This window comes from Castor canadensis, chromosome 3, assembly GCF_047511655.1.
Source record: "Castor canadensis chromosome 3, mCasCan1.hap1v2, whole genome shotgun sequence".
NCBI classification, from domain to species: Eukaryota; Metazoa; Chordata; class Mammalia; order Rodentia; family Castoridae; genus Castor; species Castor canadensis.
This window is the reverse complement of record NC_133388.1, coordinates 46,505,406-46,525,619: the sequence shown is the minus strand read 5'-3', so window position 1 is coordinate 46,525,619 and position 20,214 is coordinate 46,505,406. Positions and strand designations below refer to the sequence as shown.

The 20,214-nt window shown below is 42.8% G+C and overlaps 1 pseudogene; it reads right to left on the bottom strand.

The window, feature by feature from the left end:
* Positions 1–20,214, bottom strand: part of LOC141421565 (zinc finger protein DPF3-like) — a 116,063-nt pseudogene that overhangs the window by 33,088 nt on the left and 62,761 nt on the right.

The window sequence follows — 20,214 nt, the reverse complement described above, 5'->3', positions numbered from 1 at the left end:
AGGAAGGTGGGAGGAAGCACAGGAGGGTTCCACTCCCTGGGCAATGGCAAAATCAGAACAGAAGAAATGCAGTCTTTGAAGTCAAATAGACATATGCATTTGTCTGATCTTGGGCAAGTTACTCTACCTTATTCAACCTGAGATCCCTAGCTGTAAAATGAACCAATCCCTTGCTCACAAGGTTGTAGAGAACCTGGGATAACTTGGGTGTAGTTGGCACTCAGTGAGCCTGGCTCCCTTTTTCTGCTTTAAAATAAACAGCAGGCATCATCTGGTCCAGAGAAAAGCCCAGGAGAAAAGTATTTCCCCATGAGCCCTGGAAGAGGCAGCAGAGAGGGCGGCAGACTCAGGTACTCATCAGTGGTAGTGGGTTGACTCATTTGGCCGCATGTTCTTAATTTCCTTTTCACGTTTCAGGAGCCCCAGAGCGCTCTTCCACCAAATGAGGCATGCAGCAGAAATGAACTGTGATTAGTGCTGCAGAGGCCAGAAGGACCAGGGGGTAAAAAGAGCAGCAATCTGCAGAGAGTTTCCTGGAGTTCATGCAGGAGGAGCAGAGGGTGGTGGCAAGATCTCTCCCTGTGCCAATCAGCAGGCAGAAACTTCTCTTATAGTCAACCTTCACAACTTCAGCAGGGCAGTCAATACTGAGGCTACCTATGATTTGCCTAATACACCATCAGAGGTAGGCCTGGGGTGTTTTCTGTGTTCACTCAGTGAAATTTCAAGGCCATATGTCGGTGACATTAGATGGGTGCATGAAACAGATACAGAACATAGTCCATTGTTCCGAATGCAGAGTTAACACTGGACCCCAGGGTCCAGTGCAGGCTGTAGCAGTTCCATACAGACATCACAGTCTGAAGAGAGATGAAGGAAAGAGGGTGTATGCAAGTGTTTGGTGAAATCTGTACAAGACCTGCTGCATAAGTGATGGGGAGGGGACTGATCCAGAGGCCTATATTCAATTATTTTTCCTTTTCTTAGAGAAAAGATGGGTATTATTGTACTGTAGGTTTCAGTTCTAGGCTGTCAAACTTTTTGTCCTGTGCTCTGCCAGTTTTAGCCATACCCAAGCCAAGATAACTGGCACTGAACACTCTGAGCAAGTAACATACAATGGCAAATACACTAATGCAAACAACAAAAAGACATGGAATCTGGATGGGCCCAACCACATCTGCACAGTTTTGGCCAGGTCGCTGAACTCTTTCAAGTGGGACAATACCTTCTGACAAGGCTGCTAGGAAGGTTACATTGAGAGTGCAATGGCACTGATTTAGCATGTCAGGAAGTGCCAGCCCGTGCTCTTTGGACTCACAATCCACCCTCCTCACCCATGGGGACACCTCTTTAGCCTCAGGGCCATCGATAAGGTGAAGGGAAGAGAGAACAGGTGATAGAAAATGACTCAGGGTGCAAGCTTAGGAATTGTCAATTCCTCCAGCAGATAAATTAGCTAAGGTGTCTACACAAATGAGGCTGCAAGGTGCTTCTACACCCAAAAAGAGGCCACAGCAGCATCTCAGCCTGATTTCCTCTTTTTCTTACTTCACAGTGACTCATTGGCCTAAAGGGCACTTTCCCAAATAATTCTTTTCAAACTTGACTAGAAGGATAATCATAGATTTTGATCCCCAAATTGATAGAGGCTGCTTAGACACAAAGCTTTCTGGGACCAACTGGTCAACCCACCTCTATGAATACACACTCTGAATGTACACCAAGTACATGAGAAACCAGTAGGTAGTGTGATAGCAGTTGCCTGCTTTCACAAGAATAGTGGGTGGGAAACACCCATGGAATCGTTAACTACAAGCTTTGACCTGCAGAATTATGAACACAGTAGGACAAATGTCACACGGAAGATGGGAAGCACTGGGGTTCTGCTCCAACTCCCCTAGAAGGGATACTGGTTGCTGCTTTTTCCCACATGGGCTAGGATCCTACAACCACAGCAGGACAGAGGCCGCTGAATGAGGAAGAGGAGATTAACCCAAATTTCTTGTGAGGCCAAGTTTGGCCATCCTCCCTTACCCATCCTAAACATCACATCCATCCTCCTCACAAGTTTATGGCAGGTCCCCTCCTTCCTACCATTCCTAATTTTTCTATTGTGAATCAAACCTCACCATAATGTGGATGCTTGTCCCGTGCCTGGAGCTCCTCACACAGCCCAGGACCTCTCTTCTACTCTGTCCAGGCTCCTATCTGAATCTACTGTGCCAGCTCACCCCTCGGCACTTCTGCTCCACTATTTTCCACTCTGCTTTCGGCAGCCTACCTCCATAACTACATTCAGCTTTCTATGAAGACTTCCCCACTAATTCAGCCTGCCCTGGTAACTGCCCCCGATCAACCTGTCTAACACTCTACTTTGCACCAACTTGGCACTTAGTTACAAATGAGCTTATGATATGCTAACCACCTATCTCTCCTCAAAAGCAAAAAGATGTCATATGTACTAGCGAGCATTTTAGAGCTAGAAAATCCTCAACTGGTAAAAAAGCAGACCTGCCCAGCTGTTACTACCTTTCTCAACTCAATTTCCTGAGCCTCAGTTTCCATTTCTATAGAATGGGAATAGTAATCTTAACCCCAAAGAGCTCATGTATGGCGTTAACAAGCTGATGTGTAAAAAGTCAGACTTGGTAACTAGCGCTAGTACATGGAAAGTATCCCTAAAGTTTGTCTCCAGGTTTCCTTTGCTTTTCTTTTATGTCCTTCAAAACCTAGCACAGCATTGCAACACAGAGGCATTCAATAAATTGATCAATTGATTAGTAGCATGAAAGAGAGTCTTTATATAAAGTAGCAGCATGTGGTCAAAATACATTGATCTATTTTCAATTATGGATATAAGATTGCTATTTATGGAGATAAAACAATCTATTTTAACTAAAGAAGTTTTCAGAATTATAAAGAGTCACAGTCTCTCTGAGCCCATAACCCAGTCAAGCACAAGTTCCAGCATCAATGTTCATGGTAGGAATTCATCCTTCACTCTCTCCCACAGTTTTTCCATTCCTAGCTTCTGCTATTCTGGTCCACTGAAGGTTCACCTCACTCACTAAATGTAGCACAATCCTTGTTACTTCTTTAAACCAAACACACACACAAAATTTATATAGTAATTCTCTTTTAAATAATTTAAATTACTTAGAAAGAATGCTGACCACTTCTTTTCCCAAGCAGAATACTGTATGTATAATTAACATTGTCCTTCAATAAGATCCTTCTCCTCCCCTAAGTTGGGGAACAGCTAGTAGACAACTATGACTATTTGGGAGATCATTCTACTAAAATAAAGCTAAGAATAACACCCAGATCTATGAGCAATTATGAAATCCATCCCCCCAGGGATGACACTGGATGTGGTGGAGTCCAGTGAGATGAGACCTGGAGTAGAACACAGCAGAACCATTTCACCTGGTGACCTCTTGGCCTTACTTCCTTCTCACTTGCTTCTCACTGTTCTTTTCTCATATACTTGGAGTTTCTCTGGAGGAAAATGTCTTGACACTGTATTCACTTTTCAGCTGGTATCTCACACTACCAAGACAATTGTAGTCAACAAAAGGCTTCGGCCATTGCTTCAGGATGAATAGAACAAGCCAAGAAACGTAATTGTCATTAGTGACCAAAATACATGTTCTTGGAACTAATTTTCTCCATGTTGGGGTCTCTCTTGCTGGTAGTGAGTTAGGAACGAACTCTTTCAGGTTCCCCAAGTATAATTCAAAACATTACAGAGCTAGACAGGACCTCGAGAGGTCATTTAGCCCCCACCCATAACTTCACACAGGAGAAATGCTTGAATATCGGTGTGTCCATATCGTTAACAGTCTTTTCTGCACTTTTTTGGTCTTTTTCAGCCCATTTGACCATGACAGTGTCAACTATTAAATATGTATGGAGGGCTGCTGGTGTGACTCAAGTGGTAGAGCACCTGACTAGCAAGTGCAAAGCCACGAGTTCAAACCCTGCTACTGCAAGAATAAATAAAGAAATAAATAAATCGGGCTGGAGAATTACTACCAAGACCTTGCTTATTATTCCCAACTTCAGCTGCTGTTAAAAATAGCCCTTTGCTAGGGTTCCACTAGGATTTGAGATCTATCTCATACATAGACAACATACTTGGCTCAACTGGGTCTGTGCTAAGGTATTTTCTATTCCAGTGTGCCAGAAATCATGTTACCAAGGAATGCATGCTGCTCACATCACACTTCTGTAAAATGCAAAGAATGAGATTGTCTACCTTTCTCTGAACAATCTTTCTCCTCCTAGTCTATACCTGATACCTGACTTCTGAGTGACCTCAGCTGTGATCACAGAATGGAACCTGGAGAAAATGGGGCAGACACTTCACATGCTGATCCCAACCACTTCCTCTTTTCAGGAAAGAAACTCAGGAAACTTGGCCACAAGCATCACTAAACAGTACCCTTCGGTCTGAAAGTCACTGATCTTCTTAAGACACTTGAGTACCCTTCAGCAGTGGCTGAAAAGCATCTCTTCAATAATATTTGACCTGGCTGCTGCCACCTAGTATCCCTGGCTCACAGGTCCCCCTTCAGGGCCATCTCATGTGTGATTAGTAAGGTTTCCGTTCAGTAGTAGGTCTGATGTCAGAAATTTTCTCCACCATCCAAGGAGGAAATTTTTGTCTCGAGGGCTGTTTTAGAAGGTGAAGTAAGAAGTTGTGGAATACAATTACAAGAATCTGAGGTCTGGGGAAGAATAAGTCTCAGCAACATCCCCAACATCCCATAGTTAACAATGTCAGGAAGCCACAGCCATGCAGGCATCAGTGGTCTCCAGCAAGAGACCATCTCTTTTAGTAGCAACTCTACACCTGCCAAGGTGGGCACCACTAAATGTCGTTCATCATTTATCTCATACAGATGAAATTCAAATATCTATGTTCACTTCATCCCTAGCAGCCACTTGCCATTTTTCATATTGAAAAACAACATCAGTTGCTACAAATTAGTGATACTCATTACCATGTCTTTGGGGAGTCACTGCCATGTATGGCTTGGTTACTCAGACACTTTGGTTAACATTGCACTATTGTGGTTTGGGCTCAGCACTGAGAGCTTTCAAAAACCTTGTGGTGGGACTTTTTGGCTCTGAAACATTTTTATGTTGTGGCCTAAAAAGCTTGTAATACTAATGATGAAATGTACCTTTAGTCCTCCTCCTGGTGATGCAAGGGACTTCTCTTAGTCCTAAGGCCTAGAAAATGCCTTAAATATTACCACCAACTCAACACTGCCCCCAGATTTACAGTATAATACTCAAGGATCAGTAAAAGTAATCCCCGTGGGCTAAATCCAGCTGCCCATTTTTGTAAATAAAGTTTTATTTTTACACAGCCACACTCATTCACATACATATTGTATATGGCAGTTTCCATGCTACAACCCCAGAGTTGAACAGCTACAACAGATGCCTGGTCTGCGAAATCTAAAATATTTACTATCTGAGCTTTTACAGAAAAAGTTTGCCAATTCCCATAATAAATCATAAGGAAAATTAACTCTTTATTCAGAATAACCTCTTCCTCACCCTGACCAAAAAAAAAAAAAAAGCCCTAACTCAAGTTGGTCCAGTTCTTTTACAAAGTATCCTCTGGAATAAGATGCATATAAGATATAAAATATTTTAAAGACAAATTTAAATATAAAAAATTCTGAAAGAATCCACATTTATAGATCTCTCTCTCTCTCTTTCTCTTCACACACACACACTTTAATCAGAGGAATGTGCTGATTTGGGAATAGATAAAACTCATTCATTTTTAGTCATGTGGAGTGATTTGGAGCTCTTAGAAAATGCAGATAGATGCGTGTGATTTGATAGGTGCTGATCCGCAGCAAGAATAAAGTGAAATGAAAAACAAAAGTGTGCAAATTTACCCAGAGTTTTAAAGGGAAGATCTTTTGTGTACATGCAGAAGAAAGGGCCTGGATGCAGAAATTTTGTTTTTACTGGAACCATATCCTGAATCCTTACCATGTGCTACCAAAAAAATGACTCCACTCCATCCAGAGACCAGCCCAACACCCCATCCCCACCACACATCAGTTCTAGGTCAGGGTACCAGCAGATGCATCCCTGGGTAAAAATGAGGATCTGCCCTAAGGAAAGGATTGGGACAAGCATTTCAATCTCAACTTCAACTTACCCGGACTTCTAGCCCTTAGGGAAAGCTTTCCCAAGTCATGAAAATATGTCTAGGATATGGTCAGATCCAGTTTAGTCCACACAGTATTGATCTTGAGTTTGTTTTTAACGTACTATCAACAACTTAAAAACATGCAGCATCCCTCAAGCTGAGTCGTAGCTGTCCCACTCAGAGCACAGCTACTGTCTGCCTCCACACTCCCTACCACTCCCTGTTGTCTGTCTGCGAACTGAGGCTGAGCATGGAGGGCTGGTCTCCATCTCCCTGGCACTGTTCCTTTCCTCACACCTTGTCTGCTTTACTTACTAAGCTACAACCCCAGAGCTAACCCTTTATGGAAAAGGAGAGTGATTTCTTTTTCTCTCTCATTCTCAGCTCACGTGCACACTCCCCTCTCCCTCACGGTCAGTGACCACAGACAGACATAAAGCACACGCATTTGTGGCCAACAGCTCACCTCCAGGCATCTGAAAAAGGCAGCCCCTGCCCTCATGGCCTGCCACTGAAGACCTGGTTATCCTGGATCTCCTCCATTCTTGGTTACTTCCATTGATAGTGCAGCTCCGTGCTAGCAACCCTTTGACCATATAAGCACCCCCCAAAGATAGTGTCTATGAAGAAAGCCTCGGTCATGAGGAAAGACAGGCATTAGATAAAGAGCCTTTTCTAGGATGTAAATTGCAGAGTAAATTTCACATGCAATCTCATCTCTCCAGAAACAGACATTTAATTCCCTAGGTGACCTCTGACTTGTGTCCAATGTTTCAAATGTTGAATCAAGTGTAATATATGTGTAAAACTTTCTTCTTGCTGCAAGTGTCCACTGACAATAAATAAACAAAGTGCAATTTATGCCTACAATGAAGTATCACTCAGTCTGAAGGAGTAGGGAAATATCACATGCTGCAACAGATGAGCCTTACAGATAGCATGCTAAATGAAAGAAGCCAGTGACGAAAGGACAAATACTATACGATTTCACTCATTTGAGGCACCTAGAGTCTCTGAGTTCACAGGCACAGAAAGTGGAATGGTGGTTACCAGGGACTCGGGGAGGACAGGACGGAGAGTCAGTGTTTAATGGTTACAGAATTTCAGTTTCAGAAGATGGAGATGGATGGGAGTGATGGCTGCACAACAAGGTAAATGTACTTTTGCCACAAAACTGTACATAGAAGATAATTAAAGTGGTAAATTTTATCTTTTGTATATTTTATCACAGTAAAAAGGGAGGAACTCTAAGGAAGGTACTATACTGCAGTGGGTGGAGACTTCCCTTTTACTGCTTAAGAAGCTTAAGTTTAAAGTCATATGTGACACATATATTCTAAAAGAATATGATAGAGCCAACTAGCAACAGCATTGTGATGTCATCGTCCATCCCCAGCCAGCCCCAATGGGGGCTGGCAGTACTCAGAGTGCAAAACCTGGGCTGTCAAGCTAATCTGTTCTATCTGACCTGAAAGACACATCAGACAGGAGTGTCCATTTTGTATGCCAGGAAAACCTACCAGAGGGGCCCAGCTTACAACTTACAGCAGGACTGGAGAACTTGCCTCATTAGCCCCCATCTTTTTCCAAAGCACATGCTAAATCTCACATTGTTAGCAAAACTTCTGTTCTTGGCAAAGGAATGACAGCAATATTAAACAGGTATGTTAAATCTATAAACATAACCAGGACTTCAATACATCTGTTTCACCATGTAAGGTGACGGTGGTGGTGGTGATGATGGACGGGTGACACCAACCCTGGGCATTGTTCACTTTCCATGCCACCATCTGGCAGCCAAGCCAGTGGCAACTGCTGTCCTACTCTATGCTTCTGAATCAAACAATAATCTTGAGCAGGAAAGTGAGCAGAATCCTTCCAGGAGGATTTCCATGTGAAAGGCACTCCTGTAGGATGAAGTTGGTTGGTGAAGGAAATTTTACAGCATTGGAAACAGACTTTTATTTAACAGAATCTTATACAAACTTCATACAAACCTTATAGTGTGCAAAGCTCTATCACAATTCTACACATATTATAACTTGTGGGAGTTGGTTGAGAGAGGTTATTATTAAAATTAATAGCATTTTGACAAGGAACATTGTCTATCAGAAAATGTCACAGAAAAGGGCTACAGAATGATACAAAGACAATCTTGGAGCTATATCTGTCCCCCTACCCACAATCCCAGGGACTGACCTGGAATGAGAAATCTGAAAGGACAAGTAGGAAGTCCTTTCAAAGGCAAAAGAGATTCTTAGGGAGGAACACATCAGTAACACTGACTCAACGACCCTTGCCTACAAGAATATCCAGCATAAGGGAAGGCAAAAGCATGCATGTATAAAAGACCAGCCCAGTGGGACCATGAGGGGAGAACCAGTAGCCCAATCCGTCACCTGACCTCCTTGGCTAGGCCGCAAACGCAATGCCAGATTCTATTTCACTGGCCATGATGCTCACTTCCACTACTGTGCCCATAAAGAACATGTTGAAACATTTGCCTTCTTCCTTCTCCTCCACAAGCAACTTGAGGTCTGCATCACTCAAGACAACTTCTTAGTCCCGAGGACAGTTCTAGAATCTCAGGTCCCTACAGCCAGCTCAGCAGAAGGCTCCTTCAGCCAACTCCTAGGAGTTAGCCAATGGAACCACTACCATCTCAGCTGATACTGAATTTTTGCTGCCTTTTTTCTTCACTGTTATTTTAAACTAAGTTGCCTCTGTTTGAATCTGTTGAACCTGCAGCAATACATCTGATCACTAGATGGAATTCCTTTCTGAACCAGATCCCACGAGACACCATGGCTGGGACATAGGCTACTGCTTCTCCTTGTTCAGATCAGTGGGGCTTGCCTGGGGTGAGAGGAAGTAGGGCAGTGGGGGTGCAGACCCTGCTGATTTATGTCCAATTTATTTCAGTTAAGTCTTAACACAAAACCATTTAACATCACCAACACTTTCGATAGACTTTTAAAGAAAAAAAAAATGTTCACTCCTCACTTACCACATCCAACTCACAGAAATAAAAATACCTAACACACATAAATGAATGGCTTTTTAAAAAGCCTGAGAGAGTAGAGTTGATCTTTATTTTCTTATTTGAAAATGTGGGGTGTTTCCTTAAGAGTTTATATGCACTCTTTATTTTACAGTAAGTACTCTTTTGATTTCACGTCTTCACAAAATTGCTTTTAACTTTTGAAGTAGAAGGTACTTTAAACAAAAATATTGTGCAATGTCAGCACTTTTTTCTTTTAAGTGTTCAAATAAATAAAACAGTTAACTCTATTTTTTTTGTCAGTTTGTTGAGTTCAGTTATTTCTATTGTAGAGCAAAATCCAGTCTGATCTGGGTATTTTCTCACAGACATTTAAACAAAATGTAATGAAGAATTTTTAAAAAAGAAAAATCTTCTTATTGCACAAACTAAGGCCTTTCCCGAGACTTCACTGAGCTGAGTGGTCGTGCTAGAGACTTTTCCACAATCCAGGCTCCAGTGTAGGCTGAAACACATGCACAGGATGGGGCCGGGCAAGGGAAGAGGAGGAGAAGAAGGAGGAGGAGATGGTGTTCATCCTGGTTCTTTTCACCTTCTTAGGAATGACTTGCTTGAAGAAGGATGTGCAGTTCCCAGGTGATAGAGTTGACTGCAGAGGGAAAAGCAAGGAAAGATAAAACAAAAAAACAATAACACAGAACAGCTACCTAAGAAAGACTGATTAAAATTAAAAGGGTGGTGAAAATAAAATGAATTGAAAAGAAAACCACCAACTAATGACTAAGCTCATGAAGCTGTGAAGATGGGTTATGAAAACCAGGCTGGGCTCCCTGGTGCCTCCAATGTCTGCAGCACAAAACCAGGTGGGAACGGGGCAGGTCAGCCACTGAACAGCCCAAGACACAGAAAACACAACTGGATTTTCAATTCCTGGATGGCACAGCAGGCAAAACTGGGTGTTCACAAAGGAAAAATATTTTTTCTCCTCTACTTGGAAGCCACACTGAAACTTTTTCTAAGTGAAAACATCCCAGAAAGGACCGGTATGATGCCATCTGTCTGCTCATCATGTAAGTAGAAATGGGTATAGGACCAGTTACAATCACAGACAACCTGATTCTTGTCCATTTGGTCCACAGCCAAAAGGACACTGCTTCATACACACCCCCACACCTCTAACCTTGTCACCAAGTGATTTGAGAGGGTCAGAATGGCCCACAGAGAGACCATGCCTCCAGGTCCCTTCCAGTCTCTACTACTGGCCCACGGTGATCCAAGTGTCAGCCTTGGAACCTGGTGGCACTTCAAACCATGTGAGTCCTTTAGCCTGGATAGAGACAAGCCAGCTATAGATTTTGCTTCTAGTTGAAATAGAACCTGCTAAATTATGTTTAGCATGGAGTCTTAGGCATAAAGAGCAGGCAATGAAAACAAGTGCACTCACATTTCTCCCCAAAAGCAATTCCTGAGGACAGAGATGGGCACCCTAATAGAGTCCAGATCACACTGAGCTCCATGGGGAAGGAGGGACTAAGGCAAGAGGGACCTGAATGGAAAATGACTACGGTGGGAATCAAGTTCAAAACCAAATGATCAGCTCAGTCCCTTCCAAGTTGAAAATCCTCTGCCTGCTGTATCTCTCCTTCTGGTACCCAAAGCTTCCCTCCTTGGCCAGGTGCACAGACCTGAGTTAAGTGCACTTCCAAGGCTTAGACTCCATCCATCTACTTGTGCTTTCAAAGGAAGGCTAAGAAGGGTCCCATAGCCACTCACTCCAAGTCTTCCCTCCTCATCTGCTCTCACTCTTCTCCCTCTACCAGATCCCATCTCACAGTCTGACCTCTCTGGTGTTCCCTGCCTGGCTCCCCTCCTCTTCCTCCTGTTCATCTCCTCTTGACTGTTCCCACCTGCCTCTAGCCCCTTCACTTGACAGATAAGCCAGTGTGGCCTGTCTTCTGACTTCCCACAGAGTGCCTGCCAATTGTCCTCTTGTTAGGCATTGGTCATGATTTTGCCCCTTGCTAGGAGTCTTTCTGTCCCTTTCCAATGTCTCTGAGCCCTCTGGATGGGTGTCATCTGCCATTCTGTTAGCTGACCTCATAACCATATCATGAGGCATTTTTAGCTTCCACAAATTTTCTCTCTGACCATCACTTCCCCAACACACATGGGCACACACAGTTTTTTTTCTTTTGCTCCATTTAAGCAATCTAGAAAATAGTTGGTTACCCCTGACTTTGAATTCTTGACATCCATTATCTCATTTTCTCTGGCAAGGCCAACTATAGGCCATGGAAGATGCCCCACTGTGTTCTCAGATTCCTAATCTTAATCCCTCCAAGAAGACTTAATTTTCCACCCTCCACATGCCATCAGCTCTCACTCACCACAGTCTTGCCATCCTCGTTCCCTCTCCTTCATCCTCACCACCACTTCATTGCCTCCTGGCTCTCTCTCTCTCTCTGACTTGACCAATGGATGCTGGGTCTAGAGATGACGTCTCCAACTTTTCTGGCAACAAAAATAATTGAGCAACCACTACATATACAGTGAGAGTAAATAAAAATTCCACTATTTAGCTTAGAAACATTGCTCTATTCTCAGTTTATTTCACCAAATAAACTGAGTGGTGTCAGGCACTGTCTGGGGACATGAGTGATGTGACATTTTTGCCTTCAAGGAACACACCATCCATTGGAGGAGAAAAACTAATGGCAGAAACAAAATGCTACAGAACAATATTTAAGAACGTTTTTTTGATCAGGGCGGCTCCCTCCAAGAAAATCTCCCTGATTCCTGTGATCCACAACAAAAATGATCATACATTAACTACCCTAGAACGACACTTGCATGTGAACTATTTGTGTGCATATAGTCTACTCAATTAGATGGCAAATAAATCTATTGACCAATAAGTCTATTAGTTCCATGTTTAATTGCATCTTATCCTTTGCAGGACTGAGCAGTCAAATGCATACTGCTAATACTCAGTCCCCAGCCACCAAAGAAAAGAGGTATATCTGAATGAAAATACATCCATCCAAGGTCTATAAACATATGAGCCTGAAATCTCAGATGAAAGGCCAATGTCTTAATGACCAGCAATGGGCTAGATCAGTCTTGAACCTCCTGATACAATGCACTGAGAAGGACATCATGTGTGATATTCTTACCAAAAAAGGCACATTTTGATCATTAGAAAAACGGCACACAAACCTAAAGTGAGTGGCTTTGTATGAAATGATTAGCCAATACTCTTAGCCAGTATCAAGATAATAAAAACTAAAGGTGGATTGTGGAACTAACTTCAGTAAAAGAACTTTAAAATGATGTAACAACTATATCCAGACCCTGGATTGGATCTTAGGTCAGAAGAATTTAAATTAAATCTGTAGATTATAGCATTGTCTCAATGTTAATTTCCTGATTTCGATGATTATACTGTGGTTATTTGGAGGATCTACATGAAGGGTGTACGGGAATTCTTTGTATTAGTTTTGTAAGTTTTTTGTAACTGTGAAATTATTTCAAAATTTAATTATTTTAAAAAAGTTTTAGTCATTGGTTGAGAGCCAATGTTGAGATAGAGTTAATGTTGAGATAATTTGAAAACTTACTGTCCATGTTTTTTACTGGTAATTCAGGTCTTCCATCATTCATTGTTATTTTGTAAATAAATTAAGCAGAATGACTTTTCCTATATTGTTATTTTGAGTAGATGGTCACAAATCACTTTTAGTAAGCACAGCAGTGTCATATAATAAAGCGTTTTGGTGTTAGAAGCACTTGGCCATGTGACCAAAACACTCCCTGATCCCTGACCACCCAAACCCTGACCACTCAGGAAACTCAACCTTCATTCTTTCAGAAAGTTCCTGAGAACCTAGACCTTGCTTCTTCTCAGCGGGATTCTAATGTGTAATCGATTGATTTCTTTGTTTGTTTGCTTTTGAAGACCTCCTTTCAACCCAATGAAGTCTTAAAATATGTCAAAGCCCTTTATTAGTTTTACCAAAGAAACGTGTGAAATGTGATCCCTGGGGAAGTCGATATAGACTGAAAAAAGTATTAGAAGGTCCAGATAGCACTTACTGTCCTGGGAACTTCAGTCAAGCCATCTAACCTAACTGTACTTCAGCTTCCCCACCAGTAAAATGGGACTAAGTGACATCTATCCCATCGTGAGATAATGTTGGTTACATATTATGACAAGGAAAGAAATGTCCACCAACTAGGGAGAAAAACTAAGGCACAGCTCTGTGGCAACAGACTCAAACAGGAAGCCGAGTTCAGAACTTAGAACTTCTGATTTCTACTAGGCTTCTACACACCAGATCAAAAATATCTTACTCAGAAAAAAATACAACATAAGCCACTCCACTTCCAAAGACTAGACAAAATCCTCTGTGGAAAAATTCCTAATGCAGGAATCTGCTCAAACTAGAAGTACACATTCAAGATCATATTCATCCAATGTAACAGAAGGCTATTGGGATAAAATTAATTAATTTTATTCCACCATGAAGTGAGAAGGTCCAAACAGCCTTTAATACTCTCCCTGAGTAATGAGCTTGCATTCCCTCAAGTGATGTGTGAAGGCAATACCAGGCTGCATCCCGTTAGGTATGTAGAGAGATGCAAAACGAACAGGAAGACTTTAAGGAAACTGTTGATGTGAACATTGTGGATTTTTTTTATTAAATTTTTCTCTCTAAAATACCAGCAGCAAATTGGATTACTGACTTTAAAGTACTGTCAGGAACAGAAATAAAGAATTTCATTATTCTGGGTCAGACAAAACATCAGTCACCTATCTCAACAATAGTCACCTTTACATCAACAGTTCCCTCAGGAACTGTCCAATGATATCGAAAGTTTAGAAAGTCCTCTATCTTTGGACTGGGATTCAGAAAACAAGGTGACATTTCTGAAGCATTCTGGTGGGTTTTTTCTGAGCTGAAGACAAAGGACACTGATTGGATCATTTTCTTCTTGGTGATTCTAATATCTCTTGAACTTCACTCACTTAACCTCTCCAGATTGACTTTTCCTAACTAAAAAGTAACAGATTTGAACTTGACCATCTTAAAAGTTTCTTCCAAGCTGGGCACAATGACTGTTTGTAATCCTAGCTATTCAGGAGGCTGAGATCACAGTTTGAGATCAGCTGGGGCAAATGGTTAACAAGACCTCATCTCAACCAATAAAAAGGTGGGCACAGTGGTACATGCCTGTCACTCCAGCAGAGCGGACAGCATAAATAGGGGGGTCGTGGTCTAGTCTGTCCTGAGCATAAAAGTGAATCCTTACTTAAAAAAAACAAAACTAAAACAAAAAGTGATAGAGTACCTGACTAGCAATTGCAAGGCTCTGAGGTCAAACCCCAGTATCACACACAAAAAAAGGCTTCTTCTATTTCTTTTTTTTTTTAAATAATATAAATTCTGTTTCTGTTGAAAGATTCTAGAAGGAATGTGAGACAAGATGCTCAGGCAATGCTCAGTGGCACCACTAGGCCCAAATTGGCTACACCAACAGAGAGAGGTGAGGACGTCTCCACCCCTAGCAAGAGAGATTGAAAATCAAGCAATACTCATCCTCAGATAAATATTTTCCTGGTATTAATTCTTCATTAGAACAATAAGCTGGACTCAGAAATTAGGTGGCCTTTCAATAATTTGTTTTAATTAGGATTTTTTTTTTAAATCCCAAGTTCAAAGTCAAGTTATCATTGATAATTGCAGGACCATGAACTACAAGACGAGGTTCAAATGATCATGTGGATTGAACATACTTTTATTGACACGGAAACTCACATTTCACCACGGAAAGTCATAAGCCTATGAATCTAATATCTGAATCAATGAAACAGAGTGAAGAGGTGGAACGTACAAGCGCAGGTTGTGTCTCCTCGGCAGAAACCTACTAGAACCAACTGTGTTGTGGCATTCACACGTGTGAGCAAGCGGGACTACCACCATACTGGAGGCTTATGCCATAGTCCCTAGGAATGGGACCACGCAGACATCAGGCAGAGCACCTGAACAGTGAGTGGGGCTGTTACTTTCGCTCTCTCAAAACCCAAAGCGATGCCCAGGCACACTTGTGCCCATCTGACACAGAACGGTGGAAGCCCTTTCTGTCTCAGGCTCCCAGGGAGCAGGAAGGGTTCGTTTGTGATTTAATCAGCATGTTCTTGCTTTTGGTTGGTTGAGGTGTTAAGTCAATGAGCGTCTAATTCAGGGGTTTTTTCAAAGGCTGGGTGGTCTCAGCAGATCTCCTCGGACCTGTACAAGTGGTCTGTTGCCTAGGCAGCCATGTGGATCACCCAATCCGTGTCACATGGCCTGTGTTCTCATGGAGGCTGGAGACCCACGCTTCATAGGAGTTCAGAATCTTCCAATCATCCTAGTGAGTGTTGTACCTAATCGGGGATCTTCTTTACTTGGACTCATCCCCTTGCCTGTGAAACTGATACCCAGAGCAAGAAATACCACCTGGCCATGCAATGCCCGTGGCTACACCTTGTCCCTACCCAAGGCCAACAGCCAATTCCAACCTCCGTTCCCTGGACTCCACTTCTATGTTCAGGCAAAGGACAGAGAGTCAGCCAAGCATTTCCCCAGCCAGTTTCTCTACACAGAGCCCCTCCCATAGCCAAAGCAAGCCTCAAGCCCCACACCTAGACCCAGGCCCACATGGGTACGCATGCACACACAGGCCACCACGGGCCAGCCAGAGGACACTCCGGCTGCCACTCCCACACTAAGGAGAGGAAATCCAGCAAAATAAAGGAGCAAGCTCTGGGGAACCAAAGGAAAAAGAAAAAAGCAAGGATAAAGGGAAAACCTAAGTTGTCTTTCATTAAAATATATATATATGCATATATATACATATATATATATGTATATATACGTATATATATATGCATATATATACATATATGTATATTCATATATACATATATATATGTCTTTCATTAAAAGATATATATATATATGCATATATATATATATATATCAGAAACAGAGCAATGACCAGAGTCAGAGGGGGTGGCTAATTTGCCAATCTGTCCCATGGGCTTAGCAACTGCCCTTTTTATCTGCTGTGGGTGAGCCCCGGCCACTACGGCATCCTGGACAGGAGCGAGGCTCTTCCAAATCGTCCTCATCAAAGCCATGGAAAGTTGAGGTGTCACTTTTGACGTGGAACCAAATAAGTCCTCCGTGGTGCGTGCTGCGGCTGCTGCCTCCTCCTCCTTCCTGCCTTCTCCTCCCAAATGAGCTGGCATGTATGATGAATATATCAGCACATGGGTTAAGCAAGAGACAGCATCAATATTCTCATGACGTCATTACATGTTATTCCTAAGAGCAAGATAATCAACCAGGGTCACACCAAACGGGACTAAGCACGTACATTGCCTGGTGACAGGGATTTGAGACAAAGCACACATTTGCAGGGAAGAGGACGCCCCCTCCCCTAAAAGGCCTCATCCCTGCCATAACACTTATGTCCACAGCTTCCGACAGCAAGCGGTGCAGGCATGACCGCCCTTCTCTCCCGCATGCACACAGATGCGTGCACACTCCCTCCCTCCCCTGCCCCACACAGTGGTTTTTCTCAGTGGGTTTTAAGCCTCCTTGGTATTTCTTTGATGTTTTCCGTTGATGTGTCTCTGAACAATGTTTGTCTGTCACTTTGACTGTCAGCTTTACAAAGGTATCACTGTCAGATAACCCATTCAAGTGGTTAAACCTCCATCCATTTTATTTTTATTTTTACCTGCTTCTAATCCCATTCTTTCAGAACCCTTTCAATTCTACCCTGACACCATGTAGTTCATTTGCACTGAAAGCAAAAAGAAGTTGTAAAATCTGATAAGTGGTAGGTAATAAAAGAGTTTCTCATTTTTTTAACCAATGGAGGAAATTTCTGTGATCTATACTCCACATGTAGGTACACACATACACACACATACACACACACACACACACACACACACCCCACACCACTAAATATGTCCAAGTCTTGGTTATTCCAGAAAGTTTGGATTAACAAATCTAACTTACAACACTAAGAAGGTGAAAAATTGAATTTTAAAAATCCTAATAAATTACAGTCTCCTGAAATCTGTGAAACTCAGGCTGAATCTTGCTCACACTCTCCCAGGTCCCAGGATGCCTCCCCACAAGGCGGTAGTGCACCTCTTCTGGTGGCAATTTTAGACATCCCACTTTCTCCAGGAAACAGAGGCAATGGGGTGGATGGGCAGGAAAAGGCAGCTCTTCAGGCTAATACTTCTCGGGAGGGGCCTTGGGGAGGCCCCAGAGAAATATCCACCCACCTGCCTTAACAGGCACACCCCATGGGCTAATGCCACCTGTGCTTTCCCAAGGTATCAACTATTTCAGGAACTTCTGAGTCAGACCTTGACTAAGTGAGCCACCAAAATTAATCATCAGCAATTGCAGTGAGAATATCTAGGCTGGTGTAAAATGGCCCTTGAGGCACGTAGCAGACAGAACCTGAACAAAGGTTGTGGAAAGAGGCTTGATGTAGAAATAACCAACTTCCCACTTCTGATGCCCATAGATCAGATTCAACAGATTCAAGCACCCCATCTTTTGTAGGACAGAAAAGGGGGAAATTATAGCAGTTTGCAATGGAGACATCTTCAGATGCTTTCTCTAACCCTTCCAAGCCTACAGCAGCCCGTACACCCTGCTTAGAACATTCCTCTACCATGTGATCTTGCTTCTGGCAGTGGAGATTGACTGATTGCTTGCTCTTAAATAACACTGAGTTTAATTTCATTGGTTTTATTTTCTTTACAAATATCTAAAAACCAGAGTCCAGTATCACAAGGGCCCCATCTCAGAAGTTGGCACCAGTAGAGTAAAAAGTTCAACATAAGGTATCATGTCTGGTCTATAAATTAATTGACAGAACTATGCAAAAAGGACATGCTGGCAGGGCCCTTGAGAGGTAAATGTTGAGGGCTGTGTGTAATGGAGGCCAAGTCCCTTTCCAATTACTGGTTTGCCATTCAAGGAAGTCTTAAACCCTAAACAATCCTGGCATCAAAGCATAAAAAGGCTCAAGTAAGATTTGTAGACCTGGCAAGAAAGATCTGGGTCACTATGGCAAACCAAAATGTGGTCATCTCTGTCCTCTTGGGAATAATGGAAATGATACTGGATGAAAAGGTGGTAGGAGAAATGACTCCTCATGCTGGAACCAACCACCCAAGCCAGATGTTTCACTTACTAGTCAGCAGTTGCTAAGACTAAAGATGAGTCTGAAATCCTCTCTCCTCCCTACCGTCTGCTTTAGTCTAGTTATGAGATAAAACAATAGGAAAATGGTAGCGGCAGTGAGCCATGTTCAGGCGAAACTAAATGGTTTGGTTAGAGCTGAAAGCCAAAACCACAACAAAGACCTGAACTCATCTGAAGAATGAAGGAAATGTATTGTTACTATTTCAGTCTTTGGATAGGTTAAAAGTGACAACAGTAAGCCAAGTCAACTCCAGATTAGCCCCAGGAATGCCTGTCCTTGTGCCTGCTTGATTTGTAAGTATTCTTTTTTCTGTCCCACATGAAAAATGAGATGAGTGGCCAATGGAGGTGGCATGCTGATGCCACCACCCGGGAACCCAGAGGTCTCTGATTCCCACAATTCAAGATGTGGCTGTTTTTCCAATATTCATGTTTCTGTACTCCCCAGGTTGCCCTAGATGCTTCCACAGAACAAACATATCTTTTTGTTACATGTGCATCATCCAAACAAGAAACCAGGTGTTTCTACTCTACCTCGCTACTGACCACAGCAACACACACAAAGTAATGTCCACCCCATGGAACAGCCAGACACAGCCCTCTCCACTCAAAGTCATCACCACTCCACTGTCCCACCCCACCACCACGAGATGGCAGGAGAAATGCAAGTGGAAGCCTTCCTGGTCTGCGGGCACACAATGCAGGAAGGGGCCACACTCACCAGAGCGTCCACAGTCTGCACAGGACACCAGCTCTTCAGGCTGCCCACTCTTCTTGTTCATGTTAGAGCCCCCCCAAGCAGAAGTCACAGTAGTTATTGGGAATGACTTTCCCATCTGGTCCTTTCTGGGCTGTGGAAACATTAAAAAAACTTCCAATTTTAGGCTGAGATGTGTTCCTACTGCCCCTTCTTCTCCTCCCACAATGTAGCAGAATTGACTCCAGAAAGAATATGAAGTTTAGAACGTACAATTTTGTTACAACCAAGTTGTGATACTGAGTAGGATTTTCTTTTTGCTCCTTCTTGGTTCAATGCTACTAATGCCTTGCCATTCTTCCAGAGTTTGGTTTTTGCAATGTCCCCCAGTTCTACGCTTTTATAGAAACTAATTTGCTCCTCTGATTGCATCTCTAGATGAACAGACTATTCTGAATGAATATTAGTCAAGTGAACTTCTTGCAACCCTGTACAACTAATCAGCCCTCCAAGCCAAGGACCCACACGTCAGATGGAAACCATAAACAGTGGTGACTAGAGGAAGAGAATGGCCAATGGCTGGACCTAGCATTTAGAAAGATGTTCTTATTCAGGACATATTCCTCCTGTCCCTAAGAGAGGGAGGGAGGGAAGGAGAGAGAGAGGAAGGAAGGATGGGTCAGTGGCTGGTCATTTCCAGGAAGTCACAGGAGAAAGTTTGGGGACATTATTGAGCATCTTGACAGGAACAGAGGTATGTGTTCTCATTCACCCTCTACACCCCGAAGTCCAGACTCGTAGATCATGAAAAACACTAGGACAAGTTAATCTGCAGTCCCCAAGTGCCTAGAATCAGAACTGCAATCGGGTTTGCTAGATGCTTAGCTCGGAATCCTGCCAGAGATGGGTCAAATGGTAAGTTAGTGAGCCTGGGTTTAGGCTTAAGACCCTCACACGTAACTGACTACACTAACTCTGTAACCCATCCCTGCTGAAGTCCTTAAACAAAGGCAAAAAAGACCTTGGGATATGACCTTGAAAACAAAGCCTT